This window comes from Lithobates pipiens, unplaced genomic scaffold, assembly GCF_037356315.1.
Source record: "Lithobates pipiens isolate NorthernLeopardFrog02 unplaced genomic scaffold, aLitPip1_a1.2 Scaffold_18, whole genome shotgun sequence".
Taxonomy (NCBI): domain Eukaryota; kingdom Metazoa; phylum Chordata; class Amphibia; order Anura; family Ranidae; genus Lithobates; species Lithobates pipiens.
In genome coordinates, this window is record NW_027507758.1 from 510,351,249 (window position 1) to 510,368,345 (window position 17,097).

The 17,097-nt window shown below is 57.3% G+C and overlaps 1 long non-coding RNA gene across 1 annotated transcript in view; it reads left to right on the forward strand.

Annotated features, from left to right (window-relative positions):
• LOC143988835 (uncharacterized) overlaps positions 1-17,097 on the forward strand; it is an 89,595-nt gene that overhangs the window by 58,857 nt on the left and 13,641 nt on the right. The window lies entirely within an intron of this gene.

The following is a 17,097-nucleotide window of genomic DNA, read 5'->3' on the forward strand; positions in this document are numbered from 1 at the left end:
AAATGAGGGGCAAATGAGGAGGAAAGAGGGACAGAGGGACATTGCTCCAAATCATGGACAGTCCCTAATAATAAGAGACTGTGGCTGATCTTTTCTTTGGTGAGAGTCCAAAGCTATTCCTGACCTTCAAGTGGAGGACCATCTGGAGTTGTTGTGAAACACCAGTTTGAAAGAGAGATTTTTCGATAGCCACTGTCTGGAACCCAGGGACAACCTACAGTGGTGAGAGGCCTCTTTGCCATTAACTTTCTCTGTTGTCAGTTTATTAGGGCTGCATTGCCCCTTTTCGTATTACATTGGGCCAGGCATGTACTCGCCATTGGGACTACCGGGAGTTTCCTGGTGGGCCGATGGCTCAGTGGGCCAGTTTCAGTGACAGCCAGTGGCATCGCTAGGGGGTGGGTTTTGGGGCTATAACCCTGAATCTGGGGCCCATAGCCCTGAGTCCCAGGGTTCCCCAACCACAGGGTTGCGGCCCACTATCGGGCCATGGCCTTTCTGCAGCTGTGCGGCAGTCAGTAAGGGAGAGCCGGGCGAAAGAGCAGAGAGGTGACATTATCTCTTACCGCTCACTCTGCATCGCCGCTGTTCCACTCTCACTGTGAAGCCATGTGCAGATTACATCATCTCTCATTGCCCGCCCTCTTTCTGGTGACCCTGATATAAGGAGGGGCTCTCTGGGGCCTCTGAGGGGACCCTGATGTAAGTGGGGGGACTCTCTGCAGACCCTGATGTAAGGGGGAGGCTCTCTGGGAACCTGATATAAGGAGGGGCTCTCCGGGGACCCTGATGTTAGGGGAAAGCTCTCTGGGCACCCTGATGTAAGTGGGGGGGGGCTCTCTGGGGACCCTGATGCAAGCCTGAGGCTCTCTGGGGACTCTGATGTAAGGGGCTCTCTGGTGACCCTGATAAAAGCAGCGACTCTCTGGGAACTCTGAGGTAAGGAGGGGCTCTCTGGGGACCCTGATTTAAGTGGAGGGCTCTCTGCTGACCCTGATGTAAGGGGGAGGCTCTCTGGGGACCCTGATATAAGGCGGGACTCTCTGGGGACCCTTATGTAAGTGGGGGACTCCCTGGGGACCCTGATGTAAGCGGGGGGCTCTCTGCAGACTATAATGTAAGGGAGGCTCTCTGGGGATCCTGATGTAAGGGAAGCTCTCTGGGGACTCTGATGTAAGGGGGGCTCTCTGGAGACCCTGATGTAAGGGGGGCTTTCTGGGGATCCTGATGTAAGGGGGGGGCTCTCTGGGGACCCTGATGCAAGCCTGAGGCTCTCTGGGGACTCTGATGTAAGGGGAGCTCTCTGGGAACCTGATATAAGGAGGGGCTCTCTGGGGACCCTGATGTTAGGGGAAAGCTCTCTGGGCACCCTGATGTAAGTGGGGGCTCTCTGGGGACCCTGATGCAAGCCTGAGGCTCTCTGGGGACTCTGATGTAAAGGGCTCTCTGGTGACCCTGATATAAGCAGCGACTCTCTGGGAACTCTGAGGTAAGGAGGGGCTCTCTGGGGACCCTGATGTAAGTGGAGGGCTCTCTGCTGACCCTGATGTAAGGGGGAGGCTCTCTGGGGACCCTGATGTAAGGCGGGACTCTCTGGGGACCCTTATGTAAGTGGGGGACTCTCTGGGGACCCTGATGTAAGCGGGGGGCTCTCTGCGGACTCTGATGTAAGGGAGGCTCTCTGGGGATCCTGATGTAAAGGGGGCTCTCTGGAGACCCTGATGTAAGGGGGGCTTTCTGGGGATCCTGATGTAAGTGGGGGGCTCTCTGGGGACCCTGATGCAAGCCTGAGGCCCTCTGGGGACTCTGATGTAAGGGGAGCTCTCTGGGGACTCTGATGTAAGGGGGGGCTCTCTGGGGACTTTGGTGTAAATAGGGGCTCTCTGGGGACTCTGGTGTTAGGGGAAGCTCTCTGGGGACCCTGATGTTAGGGGGCTCTCTGGGGACCCTGATGTAAGTGGGGGGCTCTCTGGGGACCCTGACGCAAGGCAGGGCCTCTCTGGGGACTCTTATGTAAGGGGGGGCTCTCTGGGGACCCTGACGCAAGGCAGGGCCTCTCTGGGAAATCTGATGTAAAGAGGGCTCTCCGAGGACCTTGAGGTAAGGGGGAGGCTCTCTGGGGACCCTGATGTAAGGCAGGACTCTCTGGGGTCCCTGATGTAAGTGGGGGGGGCTATCTGGGGACCCTGATGTAAGTGGGGGGGCTATCTGGGGACCCTGATGTAAGTGGGGGGGCTCTCTGCAGACCCTGATGTAAGGGGGAGGCTCTCTGGGAACCTGATATAAGGAGGGGCTCTCTGGGGACCCTGATGTCAGGGGAAAGCTCTCTGGGCACCCTGATGTAAGTGGGGGGGCTCTCTGGGGACCCTGATGCAAGCCTGAGGCTCTCTGGGGTCTCTGATGTAAGGGGCTCTCTGGTGACCCTGATATAAGCAGCGACTCTCTGGGAACTCCGAGGTAAGGAGGGGCTCTCTGGGGACCCTGATGTAAGTGGGGGGCTCTCTGCTGACCCTGATGTAAGGGGGAGGCTCTCTGGGGACCCTGATCTAAGGCAGGACTCTCTGGGGTCCCTGATGTAAGTGGGGGGGCTCTCTGCAGACCCTGATGTAAGGGGGAGGCTCTCTGGGAACCTGATATAAGGAGGGGCTCTCTAGGGACCCTGATGTTAGGGGAAAGCTCTCTGGGCACCCTGATGTAAGTGGGGGGGGCTCTCTGGGGACCCTGATGCAAGCTTGAGGCTCTCTGGGGTCTCTGATGTAAGGGGCTCTCTGGTGACCCTGATATAAGCAGCGACTCTCTGGGAACTCTGAGGTAAGGAGGGGCTCTCTTGGGACTCTGATGTAAGTGGGGGGCTCTCTGCTGACCCTGATGTAAGGGGGAGGCTCTCTGGGGACCCTTATGTAAGTGGGGGACTCTCTGGGGACCCTGATGTAAGCGGGGGGCTCTCTGCGGACTCTGATGTAAGGGAGGCTCTCTGGGGATCCTGATGTAAGAGAAGCTCTCTGGGGACTCTGATGTAAGGGGGGCTCTCTGGAGACCCTGATGTAAGGGGGGCTTTCTGGGGATCCTGATGTAAGGGGGGGACTCTCTGGGGACCCTGATGTAAGCCTGAGGCTCTCTGGGGACTCTGATGTAAGGGGAACTCTCTGGGAACCTGATATAAGGAGGGGCTCTCTGGGGACCCTGATGTTAGGGGAAAGCTCTCTGGGCACCCTGATGTAAGTGGGGGGTGGCTCTCTGGGGACCCTGATGCAAGCCTGAGGCTCTCTGGGGACTCCAATGTAAGGGGCTCTCTGGTGACCCTGATATAAAGCAGCGACTCTCTGGGAACTCTGAGGTAAGGAGGGGCTCTCTGGGGACCCTGATGTAAGTGGAGGGCTCTCTGCTGACCCTGATGTAAGGGGGAGGCTCTCTGGGGACCCTGATGTAAGGCGGGACTCTCTGGGGACCCTGATGTAAGCGGGGGGCTCTCTGCGGACTCTGATGTAAGGGAGGCTCTCTGGGGATCCTGATGTAAGGGAGGCTCTCTGGGGACTCTGATGTAAGGGGGGCTCTCTGCTGACCCTGATGTAAGGGGGGCTTTCTGGGGATCCTGATGTAAGGGGGGCTCTCTGGGGACCCTTATGTAAGTGGGGGACTCTCTGGTGACCCTGATGTAAGCGGGGGGCTCTCTGCGGACTCTGATGTAAGGGAGGCTCTCTGGGGATCCTGATGTAAGGGAGGCTCTCTGGGGACTCTGATGTAAGGGGGGCTCTCTGGAGACCCTGATGTAAGGGGGGCTCTCCGAGGACCTTAAGGTAAGGGGGAGGCTCTCTGGGGACCCTGATGTAAGGCAGGACTCTCTGGGGTCCCTGATGTAAGTGGGGGGGCTCTCTGCAGACCCTGATGTAAGGGGGAGGCTCTCTGGGAACCTGATATAGGGTGGGGCTCTCTGGGGACCCTGATGTTAGGGGAAAGCTCTCTGGGCACCCTGATGTAAGTGGGGGGGGGGGGCTCTCTGGGGACCCTGATGCAAGCTTGAGGCTCTCTGGGGTCTCTGATGTAAGGGGCTCTCTGGTGAGCCTGATATAAGCAGCGACTCTCTGGGAACTCTGAGGTAAGGAGGGGCTCTCTGGGGACCCTGATGTAAGTGGGGGGCTCTCTGCTGACCCTGATGTAAGGGGGAGGCTCTCTGGGGACCCTTATGTAAGTGGGGGACTCTCTGGGGACCCTGATGCAAGCAGGGGGCTCTCTGCGGACTCTGATGTAAGGGAGGCTCTCTGGGGATCCTGATGTAAGGGAAGCTCTCTAGGGACTCTGATGTAAGGGGGGCTCTCTGGAGACCCTGATGTAAGGGGGGCTTTCTGGGGATCCTGATGTAAGGGGGGGGGCTCTCTGGGGACCCTGATGCAAGCCTGAGGCTCTCTGGGGACTCTGATGTAAGGGGAGCTCTCTGGGGACCCTGATGTTAGGGGAAAGCTCTCTGGGCACCCTGATGTAAGTGGGGGGGGGGGCTCTCTGGGGACCCTGATGCAAGCCTGAGGCTCTCTGGGGACTCCGATGTAAGGGGCTCTCTGGTGACCCTGATATAAAGCAGCGACTCTCTGGGAACTCTGAGGTAAGGAGGGGCTCTCTGGGGACCCTGATGTAAGTGGAGGGCTCTCTGCTGACCCTGATGTAAGGGGGAGGCTCTCTGGGGACCCTGATGTAAGGCGGGACTCTCTGGGGACCCTTATGTAAGTGGGGGGGCTCTCTGCAGACCCTGATGTAAGGGGGAGGCTCTCTGGGAACCTGATATAGGGTGGGGCTCTCTGGGGACCCTGATGTTAGGGGAAAGCTCTCTGGGCACCCTGATGTAAGTGGGGGGGGGGGCTCTCTGGGGACCCTTATGCAAGCTTGAGGCTCTCTGGGGTCTCTGATGTAAGGGGCTCTCTGGTGAGCCTGATATAAGCAGCGACTCTCTGGAAACTCTGAGGTAAGGAGGGGCTCTCTGGGGACCCTGATGTAAGTGGGGGGCTCTCTGCTGACCCTGATGTAAGGGGGAGGCTCTCTGGGGACCCTTATGTAAGTGGGGGACTCTCTGGGGACCCTGATGCAAGCAGGGGGCTCTCTGCGGACTCTGATGTAAGGGAGGCTCTCTGGGGATCCTGATGTAAGGGAAGCTCTCTAGGGACTCTGATGTAAGGGGGGCTCTCTGGAAACCCTGATGTAAGGGGGGCTTTCTGGGGATCCTGATGTAAGGGGGGGCTCTCTGGGGACCCTGATGCAAGCCTGAGGCTCTCTGGGGACTCTGATGTAAGGGGAGCTCTCTGGGGACCCTGATGTTAGGGGAAAGCTCTCTGGGCACCCTGATGTAAGTGGGGGGGGGGGGCTCTCTGGGGACCCTGATGCAAGCCTGAGGCTCTCTGGGGACTCCGATGTAAGGGGCTCTCTGGTGACCCTGATATAAAGCAGCGACTCTCTGGGAACTCTGAGGTAAGGAGGGGCTCTCTGGGGACCCTGATGTAAGTGGAGGGCTCTCTGCTGACCCTGATGTAAGGGGGAGGCTCTCTGGGGACCCTGATGTAAGGCGGGACTCTCTGGGGACCCTTATGTAAGTGGGGGACTCTCTGGGGACCCTGATGTAAGCGGGGGGCTCTCTGCGGACTCTGATGTAAGGGAGGCTCTCTGGGGATCCTGATGTAAGGGAGGCTCTCTGGGGACTCTGATGTAAGGGGGGCTCTCTGGAGACCCTGATGTAAGGGGGGCTTTCTGGGGATCCTGATGTAAGGGGGGGGCTCTCTGGGGACCCTGATGCAAGCCTGAGGCTCTCTGGGGACTCTGATGTAAGGGGAGCTCTCTGGGAACCTGATATAAGGAGGGGCTCTCTGGGGACCCTGATGTTAGGGGAAAGCTCTCTGGGCACCCTGATGTAAGTGGCGGGGGGGCTCTCTGGGGACCCTGATGCAAACCTGAGGCTCTCTGGGGACTCCGATGTAAGGGGCTCTCTGGTGACCCTGATATAAGCTGCGACTCTCTGGGGACCCTGAGGTAAATGGAGGGCACTCTGCTGACCCTGATGTAAGGGGGAGGCTCTCTGGGGACCCTGATGTAAGGCGGGACTCTCTGGGGACCCTTATGTAAGTGGGGGACTCTCTGGGGACCCTGATGTAAGCGGGGGGCTCTCTGCGGACTCTGATGTAAGGGGGGCTCTCTGGAGACCCTGATGTAAGGGGGGGCTTTCTGGGGATCCTGATGTAAGGGAGGGCTCTCTGGGGATGCAAGCCTGAGGCTCTCTGGGGACTCTGATGTAAGGGGAGCTCTCTGGGGACTCTGATGTAAGGCAGGGGCTCTCTAGGGACTCTGATGTAAGGGGGGGGGGGGCTCTCTGGGGACTTTGGTGTAAATAGGGGCTCTCTCTGGACTCTGGTGTTAGGGGCTCTCTGGGGACCCTGATGTAAGGCAGGGCCTCTCTGGGGACCCTGAAGTAAGGCAGGGCCTCTCTGGGGACTCTGATGTAAGGGGGGCACTCTGCTGACCCTGATGTAAGGGGGAGGCTCTCTGGGGACCCTGATGTAAGGCGGGACTCTCTGGGGACCCTTATGTAAGTGGGGGACTCTCTGGGGACCCTGATGTAAGCGGGGGGCTCTCTGCGGACTCTGATGTAAGGGATGCTCTCTGGGGATCCTGATGTAAGGGAGGCTCTCTGGGTACTCTGATGTAAGGGGGGCTCTCTGGAGACCCTGATGTAAGGGGGGCTTTCTGGGGATCCTGGTGTAAGGGGGGGGGGGGCTCTCTGGGGACCCTGATGCAAGCCTGAGGCTCTCTGGGGACTCTGATGTAAGGGGAGCTCTCTGGGGACTCTGATGTAAGGGGGGGCTCTCTGGGGACTTTGGTGTAAATAGGGGCTCTCTGGGGACTCTGGTGTTAGGGGAAGCTCTCTGGGGACCCTGATGTTAGTGGGCTCTCTGGGGACCCTGATGTAAGTGGGGGGCTCTCTGGGGACCCTGACGCAAGACAGAGCCTCTCTGGGGACTCTGATGTAAGGGGGGGGCTCTCTGGGGACCCTGACGCAAGGCAGGGCCTCTCTGGGGACTCTGATGTAAAGGCGGCTCTCCGAGGACCTTGAGGTAAGGGGGAGGCTCTCTGGGGACCCTGATGTAAGGGAAAGGCTTTCTGAGGACCCTGATGTAATGAGAATATTCTCAGGGGACCCTGATGTAAGGAGGAGGCTCTCTGTGGTCCCTGATACAAGGCAGGGGCACTCTGGGGACTCTGATTTAAGGGGGGCTCTCTGGGGACTCTAATATAAAGGAGGGCTCTCTGGGGACCCTGATATAAGGGAGGGCTGCCTGGGGAATCTGATGTAAGGGGGGGCTCTCTGGGGACTCTGATGTAAGGGGAGCTCTCTGGGGACCCTGATGTTAGGGGAAAGCTCTCTGGGCACCCTGATGTAAGTGGGGGGGGCTCTCTGGGGACCCTGATGCAAGCCTGAGGCTCTCTGGGGACTCCGATGTAAGGGGCTCTCTGGTGACCCTGATATAAAGCAGCGACTCTCTGGGAACTCTGAGGTAAGGAGGGGCTCTCTGGGGACCCTGATGTAAGTGGAGGGCTCTCTGCTGACCCTGATGTAAGGGGGAGGCTCTCTGGGGACCCTGATGTAAGGCGGGACTCTCTGGGGACCCTTATGTAAGTGGGGGACTCTCTGGGGACCCTGATGTAAGCGGGGGGCTCTCTGCGGACTCTGATGTAAGGGAGGCTCTCTGGGGATCCTGATGTAAGGGAGGCTCTCTGGGGACTCTGATGTAAGGGGGGCTCTCTGGAGACCCTGATGTAAGGGGGGCTTTCTGGGGATCCTGATGTAAGGGGGGGGCTCTCTGGGGACCCTGATGCAAGCCTGAGGCTCTCTGGGGACTCTGATGTAAGGGGAGCTCTCTGGGAACCTGATATAAGGAGGGGCTCTCTGGGGACCCTGATGTTAGGGGAAAGCTCTCTGGGCACCCTGATGTAAGTGGCGGGGGGGCTCTCTGGGGACCCTGATGCAAACCTGAGGCTCTCTGGGGACTCCGATGTAAGGGGCTCTCTGGTGACCCTGATATAAGCTGCGACTCTCTGGGGACCCTGAGGTAAATGGAGGGCACTCTGCTGACCCTGATGTAAGGGGGAGGCTCTCTGGGGACCCTGATGTAAGGCGGGACTCTCTGGGGACCCTTATGTAAGTGGGGGACTCTCTGGGGACCCTGATGTAAGCGGGGGGCTCTCTGCGGACTCTGATGTAAGGGGGGCTCTCTGGAGACCCTGATGTAAGGGGGGGCTTTCTGGGGATCCTGATGTAAGGGAGGGCTCTCTGGGGATGCAAGCCTGAGGCTCTCTGGGGACTCTGATGTAAGGGGAGCTCTCTGGGGACTCTGATGTAAGGCAGGGGCTCTCTAGGGACTCTGATGTAAGGGGGGGGGGCTCTCTGGGGACTTTGGTGTAAATAGGGGCTCTCTCTGGACTCTGGTGTTAGGGGCTCTCTGGGGACCCTGATGTAAGGCAGGGCCTCTCTGGGGACCCTGAAGTAAGGCAGGGCCTCTCTGGGGACTCTGATGTAAGGGGGGCACTCTGCTGACCCTGATGTAAGGGGGAGGCTCTCTGGGGACCCTGATGTAAGGCGGGACTCTCTGGGGACCCTTATGTAAGTGGGGGACTCTCTGGGGACCCTGATGTAAGCGGGGGGCTCTCTGCGGACTCTGATGTAAGGGATGCTCTCTGGGGATCCTGATGTAAGGGAGGCTCTCTGGGTACTCTGATGTAAGGGGGGCTCTCTGGAGACCCTGATGTAAGGGGGGCTTTCTGGGGATCCTGGTGTAAGGGGGGGGGGGCTCTCTGGGGACCCTGATGCAAGCCTGAGGCTCTCTGGGGACTCTGATGTAAGGGGAGCTCTCTGGGGACTCTGATGTAAGGGGGGGCTCTCTGGGGACTTTGGTGTAAATAGGGGCTCTCTGGGGACTCTGGTGTTAGGGGAAGCTCTCTGGGGACCCTGATGTTAGTGGGCTCTCTGGGGACCCTGATGTAAGTGGGGGGCTCTCTGGGGACCCTGACGCAAGACAGAGCCTCTCTGGGGACTCTGATGTAAGGGGGGGGCTCTCTGGGGACCCTGACGCAAGGCAGGGCCTCTCTGGGGACTCTGATGTAAAGGCGGCTCTCCGAGGACCTTGAGGTAAGGGGGAGGCTCTCTGGGGACCCTGATGTAAGGGAAAGGCTTTCTGAGGACCCTGATGTAATGAGAATATTCTCAGGGGACCCTGATGTAAGGAGGAGGCTCTCTGTGGTCCCTGATACAAGGCAGGGGCACTCTGGGGACTCTGATTTAAGGGGGGCTCTCTGGGGACTCTAATATAAAGGAGGGCTCTCTGGGGACCCTGATATAAGGGAGGGCTGCCTGGGGAATCTGATGTAAGGGGGGGCTCTCTGGGGACTCTGATGTAAGGGGGGCTCTCTGGGGACTCTGGTGTAAGGGGGGTTCTCTGGGGACCCTGACGCAAGGCAGGAGCTCACTGGGGACCCTGGTGTAAGGTGGGGCTCTCTGGGTACCCCGGTGTAAAGGGGGGGCTCTCCAGGGACCCTGATGCAAGGCAAGGCTCTCCGGGGACTCTGACGTAAGGGGGGCTCTCTGGGGACCCTGATGCAAGACTGAGGCTTTCTAGGGACTCTGATGTAAGCAGGAGGCTCTCTGGGGACCCTGATGTAAGGGGGATGCTCTCTGGGGACCCTGATGCCAGACTGAGGCTCTCTGGGGACTTTGATGTATGGGGGCTCTCTGGGGACTCTGATGTAAGGGGGGTCTCTTTGGGGACCCTAATGCAAGGCAGGGGCTCTCTGGGGAATCTGATATAAGGGAGGGCTGTCTGGTGACTCTGATGTAAGGGGAGCTCTCTGGGGACTCTGATGTAAGGGGGGCTCTCTGGGGAATCTGACGCAAGGCAGGGGTTCTCTGGGGACCCTGATGTAAGGAGGGGCTCTCTGGGGACCCTGATGTAAGGGGGATGCTCTCTGGGGACCCTGATGTAAGGGGAAGGCTCTCTGGTGACTGTAATGTAACGGGAAGGCTCTCTGGGGACCATGATGTAAGGAGGAAGCTTTCTGGGGACCCTGTTGCAAGACTGAGGCTCTCTGTGGACTCTGATGTAAGGGGGGGCTCTCTGGGGACCCTGATGTAGGGGGGCTGTCTGGGGACTCTGCTGTAAGGGGGCTCTCTGGGGACCCTGATGTAAGTGGGGGGGGCTCTCTGTGGACTCTGATGTAAGGGGGAGTCTCTCTGGGGACCCTGATGTAAGGCAGGACTCTCTGGGGTCCCTGATGTAAGTGGGGGGGGGCTCTCTGGGGACCCTGATGTAAGTGGGGGAGCTCTCTGCAGACCCTGATGTAAGGGGGAGGCTCTCTGGGAACCTGACGTAAGGAGGGGCTCTCTGGGGACCCTGATGTTAGGGGGAAGCTCTCTGGGCACCCTGATGTAAGTGGGGGGGGCTCTCTGGGGACCCTGATGCAAGCCTGAGGCTCTCTGGGGACTCTGATGTAAGGGGCTCTCTGGTGACCCTGATATAAGCAGCTACTCTCTGGGAACTCTTAGGTAAGGATGGGCTCTCTGGGGACCCTGTTGTAAGTGGAGGGCTCTCTGCTGACCCTGATGTAAGGGGGAGGCTCTCTGGGGACCCTGATGTAAGTGGAGGGCTCTCTGCTGACCCTGATGTAAGGGGGAGTCTCTCTGGGGACCCTGATGTAAGGCGTGACTCTCTGGGGACCCTGATGTAAGTGGGGGACTCTCTGGGGACCCTGATGTAAGTGGGGGGGCTCTCTGCGGACCCTGATGTAAGGGGGAGGCTCTCTGGGGACCCTGATATAAGGGAGGCTCTCTGGGGACTCTGATGTAAGGGGGGCTCTCTGGAGACCCTGATGTAAGGGGGGGCTTTCTGGGGATCCTGATGTAAGGGAGGGCTCTCTGGGGATGCAAGCCTGAGGCTCTCTGGGGACTCTGATGTAAGGGGAGCTCTCTGGGGACTCTGATGTAAGGCAGGGGCTCTCTAGGGACTCTGATGTAAGGGGGGGGGCTCTCTGGGGACTTTGGTGTAAATAGGGGCTCTCTCTGGACTCTGGTGTTAGGGGCTCTCTGGGGACCCTGATGTAAGGCAGGGCCTCTCTGGGGACCCTGAAGTAAGGCAGGGCCTCTCTGGGGACTCTGATGTAAGGGGGAGGCTCTCTGGGGACCCTGATGTAATGAGGATATTCTCAGGGGACTCTGATGTAAGGGGGAGGCTCTCTGTGGTCCCTGATGCAAGGCAGGGGCTCTCAGGGACTCTGATTTAAGGCGAGCTCTCTGGGGACTCTGATATAAGGGAGGGCTCTCTGGGGACCCTGATATAAGGGAGGGCTGTCTGGGGAATCTGATGTAAGGGGGGGCTCTCTGGGGACTCTGGTGTAAGGGGGGGGGCCACTCTGGGGACCCTGATGCAAAGCAGAGGCTCTCTGGGAAATCTGATATAAGGGAGGGCTGTCTGGGGACTCTGATGTAACGGGGGCTCTCTGGGGACCCTGATGCAAGACTGAGGCTTTCTAGGGACTGTGATGTAAGCAGGAGGCTCTCTGGGGACCCTGATGTAAGGGGGATGCTCTCTGGGGACCCTGATGCAAGACTGAGGCTCTCTGGGGACTTTGATGTGTGGGGGCTCTCTGGGGACTCTAATGTAAGGGGGGTCTCTTTGGGGACCCTAATGCAAGGCAGGGGCTCTCTGGGGAATCTGATATAAGGGAGGGCTGTCTGGTGACTCTAATGTAAGGGGAGCTCTCTGGGGACTCTGATGTAAGGGGGGCTCTCTGGGGAATCTGACGCAAGGCAGGGGTTCTCTGGGGACCCTGATGTAAGGAGGGGCTCTCTGGGGACCCTGATGTAAGGGGGATGCTCTCTGGGGACCCTGATGTAAGGGGAAGGCTCTCTGGTGACTGTAATGTAACGGGAAGGCTCTCTGGGGACCATGATGTAAGGAGGAAGCTTTCTGGGGACCCTGTTGCAAGACTGAGGCTCTCTGTGGACTCTGATTTAAGGGGGGGCTCTCTGGGGACCCTGATGTAGGGGGGCTGTCTGGGGACTCTGATGTAAGGGGGCTCTCTGGGGACCCTGATGTAAGTGGGGGGGGGGGCTCTCTGTGGACTCTGATGTAAGGGGGAGTCTCTCTGGGGACCCTGATGTAAGGCAGGACTCTCTGGGGTCCCTGATGTAAGTGGGGAGGGGGGCTCTCTGGGGACCCTGATGTAAGTGGGGGAGCTCTCTGCAGACCCTGATGTAAGGGGGAGGCTCTCTGGGAACCTGACGTAAGGATGGCCTCTCTGGGGACCCTGATGTTACGGGGAAGCTCTCTGGGCACCCTGATGTAAGTGGGGGGGGGGCTCTCTGGGGACCCTGATGCAAGCCTGAGGCTCTCTGGGGACTCTGATGTAAGGGGCTCTCTGGTGACCCTGATATAAGCAGCTACTCTCTGGGAACTCTTAGGTAAGGATGGGCTCTCTGGGGACCCTGTTGTAAGTGGAGGGCTCTCTGCTGACCCTGATGTAAGGGGGAGGCTCTCTGGGGACCCTGATGTAAGTGGAGGGCTCTATGCTGACCCTGATGTAAGGGGGAGTCTCTCTGGGGACCCTGATGTAAGGCGTGACTCTCTGGGGACCCTGATGTAAGTGGGGGACTCTCTGGGGACCCTGATGTAAGTGGGGGGCTCTCTGCGGACCCTGATGTAAGGGGGAGGCTCTCTGGGGACCCTGATATAAGGGAGGCTCTCTGGGGACTCTGATGTAAGGGGGGCTCTCTGGAGACCCTGATGTAAGGGGGGGCTTTCTGGGGATCCTGATGTAAGGGAGGGCTCTCTGGGGATGCAAGCCTGAGACTCTCTGGGGACTCTGATGTAAGGGGAGCTCTCTGGGGACTCTGATGTAAGGCAGGGGCTCTCTAGGGACTCTGATGTAAGGGGGGGGGCTCTCTGGGGACTTGGTGTAAATAGGGGCTCTCTCTGGACTCTGGTGTTAGGGGCTCTCTGGGGACCCTGATGTAAGGCAGGGCCTCTCTGGGGACCCTGAAGTAAGGCAGGGCCTCTCTGGGGACTCTGATGTAAGGGGGAGGCTCTCTGGGGACCCTGATGTAATGAGGATATTCTCAGGGGACTCTGATGTAAGGGGGAGGCTCTCTGTGGTCCCTGATGCAAGGCAGGGGCTCTCAGGGACTCTGATTTAAGGCGAGCTCTCTGGGGACTCTGATATAAGGGAGGGCTCTCTGGGGACCCTGATATAAGGGAGGGCTGTCTGGGGAATCTGATGTAAGGGGGGGCTCTCTGGGGACTCTGGTGTAAGGGGGGGCCACTCTGGGGACCCTGATGCAAAGCAGAGGCTCTCTGGGAAATCTGATATAAGGGAGGGCTGTCTGGGGACTCTGATGTAACGGGGACTCTCTGGGGACTCTGATGTAAGGGGGGCAGGCTCTCTGGGAACCTTGATGCAAGACTGAGGCTTTCTAGGGACTCTGATGTAAGGGGGGCTCTATGGGGAACCTGACGCAAGGCAGGGGTTCTCTGGGGACCCTGATGTAAGGAGGGGCTCTCTGGGGACCCCGATGTAAGGGGGAGGCTCTCTGGGGACCCTGATGTAAGGGGAAGGCTCTCTGGTGACTCTAATGCAAGGGGAAGGCTCTCTGGGGATTCTGTTGCAAGACTGAGGCTCTCCGTGGACTCTGATGTAAGGGGGGGCTCTCTGGGGACCCTGATGTAGGGGGGCTGTCTGTGGAATCTGATGCAAGACTGAGGCTTTCTGGGGACACTGATATAAGGGGGCTCTATGGGGACTCTGATGTAAGCAGGAGGCTCTGTGGGGACCCTGATGTAAGGGGGGGGCTCTCTGGGGACCCTGATGCAAGACTGAGCCTTTCTGGGGACTCTGATGTAAGGGGGGCTCTCTGGTGACTCTGATGTAAGCAGGAGGCTCTCTGGGGACCCTGATATAAGACTGAGGCTCTCTGGGGACTCTGATGAGAAGGGGCTCTCTGGGCACTCTGATGTAAGGGGGGGCTCTCTGGGGACTCTGATGTAAGGGGGGGCTCTCTGGGAACTCTGATGTAAGGGGGGGCTCTCTGGGGACTCTGATGTAAGGGGGGGGCTCTCTGGTGACTCTGATGTAAGGGGGGCTCTCTGGGCACTCTGATGTAAGGGGGGGCTCTCTGGGCACTCTGATGTAAGGGGTTGGGGGCTCTCTGGGGGACTCTGATGTAAGGGGAGGCTCTCTGGGGACTCTGATGGGGGAGGCTCTCTGGGTACCCCGATGTAAGGGGAACACTCAATGCGCAACCCGGCTCAGCCTCAGCACTGCTGCATTGCCGAAAGGCAGCCATTGGCTGTACAGCAATGCTGATTTCTGAAACTTCAGCCAATGAGGCTGTAGCAATGTTCCTGCATGACGTTAGCCCTCCGACTTCACAGAATAAGTGAAATAATAAAAGAGGTGAGTTATTTATTACACTTGCCACTGAATGGCGTGTAACTTACACATGTCACTCTAAGGGCCGGTTCACACTGCGACGCGAGGCGAGGCGACACGGCTCGCCTCGCCTCGCTCCCGCAAGTCGCCCCCATTCTGTACAATGGAACCGTTCTGAGAGGAGCGACTCGAGTCGCTCCGACTCAGAAAAAAGGTTCCTGTACTACTTTGGGGCGACTTCGGGGGCGACTTGCATTGACTTCTATACAGAAGTCCTCTGCAAGTCGCCGCTGAGGTCCGTGCAGGTCGCGGCGAGGCAAGTCGGAGACGCCTCGCCGCGCATCGCTGTGTGCACCGGCCCTAAAGGCGTCTGTAATGTTGGAATGCATCTTTTTCTCTAACTAAAGAGTTGTAAAAACAAAAGCCATTTATACTTACAGTGGAATGTTTTTACTACAGTGATTTTTGCACAATTGCGTACAGTTTATATACTGTTTTTGTGCATGTTTGCAAAATGAAAGTGGGCCGGTCTGGATGAGTCCAGGGAAAAATGTTTGTCCCAGTCCAGCCCTGACTTGGGCCTCTTTCCTCGGAAAACAACCTTACCTGTTGGTAATTACAATATCCTGAGTGCGGTAAGTATTTGGATTTTTGCACAGTAGAGTAGAACTGGCAAGGGATGGATCACTTTGACGCAGATGTCCCCTTCAACATGTATTCCAATATATGCAAACCAAGATTCCCCGTTTTTATGCAATATTTGCTAGTAAAATGTAAAGATGTACAGCAGAGAGTTCATTCGGAATTTGTTCAGCAAAAAAAACTAGACAGGGATTTAACCCTTTGACATACTATCCAAAGCTAAACAAATGTAACGCTTACCCCGAATGAGCCGCTTGATGTTGTTGGGTCCCCTGTTCCTGTGCCCATGACTCCACACCACTCCACCACACCACACACTGGCACACCACACCACTACACCACACACTGGCACACCACACCACCACACCACACACTGGCACACCACACCACCACACCACACACTGATACACCTGGCTGGGTGGGGAATAGTTCATTCAGATGTATCGGAAGTATTGTAAAACAAGATATGAAACAACAGAGAGGAGTATAGGAATATACATATAAACACTATATTGTCAAAAGTATTAGAACATCTGCTTTTACACGCAAATGAACTTTAATGGCATCCCAGTCTTAGCCCTTAGGGTTCAATATTGAGTTGGCCCACTCTTTGCAGCTATAACAGCTTCAACTCTTCTGGAAAGGCTATCCACAAGGTTTAGGAGTGTGTCTATGGGAATGTTTGACCATTCTTCTAGAAGCGCATTTGTGAGGTCAGGCACTGATGTTGGATGAGAAGGACTGGCTCACAGTCTCCGCTCTAATTCATTCCAAAGATGTTCTATCAGATTGAGTTCAGGACTTTGTGCATGCCAGTCAAGTTCCTCTACCCCAAACTTACTCATCCATGTCTTTATGGGCCTTGCTTTGTGCACTGGCCTAAATCATTTGGTGAAGGGGAGATTATGGTGTGGGGTTGTTTTTCAGGGGTTGGACTTGGCTGAACTCTTAAAGTGTCAGCATACCAAGACATTTTGGACAATCTCATGAGCTCATCTTTGTGGGAACAGTTTGGAGAAGGCCCCTTTCCTGTTCCAACATAACTGTGCACCATTGAACAAAGCAAGGTCCATAACATGGATGAGTGAGTTTGGGGTGGAGGAACTTGACTGGCCTGCACAGAGTCCTGACCTCAACCAGATAAAACACCTTTGGGATGAATTAGACACCCATTGGCAGGGCCCAGGGCAATGGCACTACACCGAAGATCCACATCTCTCACAGCCGCAGGCTCTCTGAGCTGTCACTGCTGTCTCACATACAGCTGAGTAGAGCGAAGTCACCTCCTCCTCCTCTACACGGGGGGGGGGGGGGGGGGGGGGTACTGCTGTGCATGTCCCTCGCTGATCTGAGGTATGTACAATACTGGTCTTTACTGAAAGTGGGGTCTGTACTGAAGGGGGTCTGCACTGAATGGGGGGTTCTTTACTGAATGGGGGGTCTGCACTGAATGAGGGGTGTCTGCACTGAAGGGGTTGTCTATAATAAATGGGGGTGTCTGCACTGAATGGGGATTCTGCACTGAATGGAGGGTGTGTACTGAACGGGGATTCTGCACTGAATGGGGGGTGTCTGTATTGAAGGGGGTGTCTTTATTGAAGGGGGTGCCTGTACTGAATGGGGTGTCTGTACTGAAGGGGGATCTGAACTGAAGGGGGGTCTGCTCTGAATTGGGGGGTCTGCACTGAAGGAGGGTCTGCACTGAATAGGGGTGTCTGTATTGAAGGGGGTGTCTTTATTAAATGGGGTGTCTGTACTGAAGGGGGATCTGAACTGAAGGGGGGTCTGCTCTGAATTGGTGGGTCTGCACTGAAGGGGAGTTTGCACTGAATATGGGGGTCTGCACTGATGGGGGTCTGTACTGAATGGGGCGTTTGCACTGAATGGGGGGGTCTGTGCTGCATGGGGGTGTCTGTACTGAAGAGGGGTCTGTACTGAATGGGGGGTCTGCACTGAAGAAGGGAAATCTTTACTGAGAGAAGGGGTGTCAATTCTGAGGTGGGCATG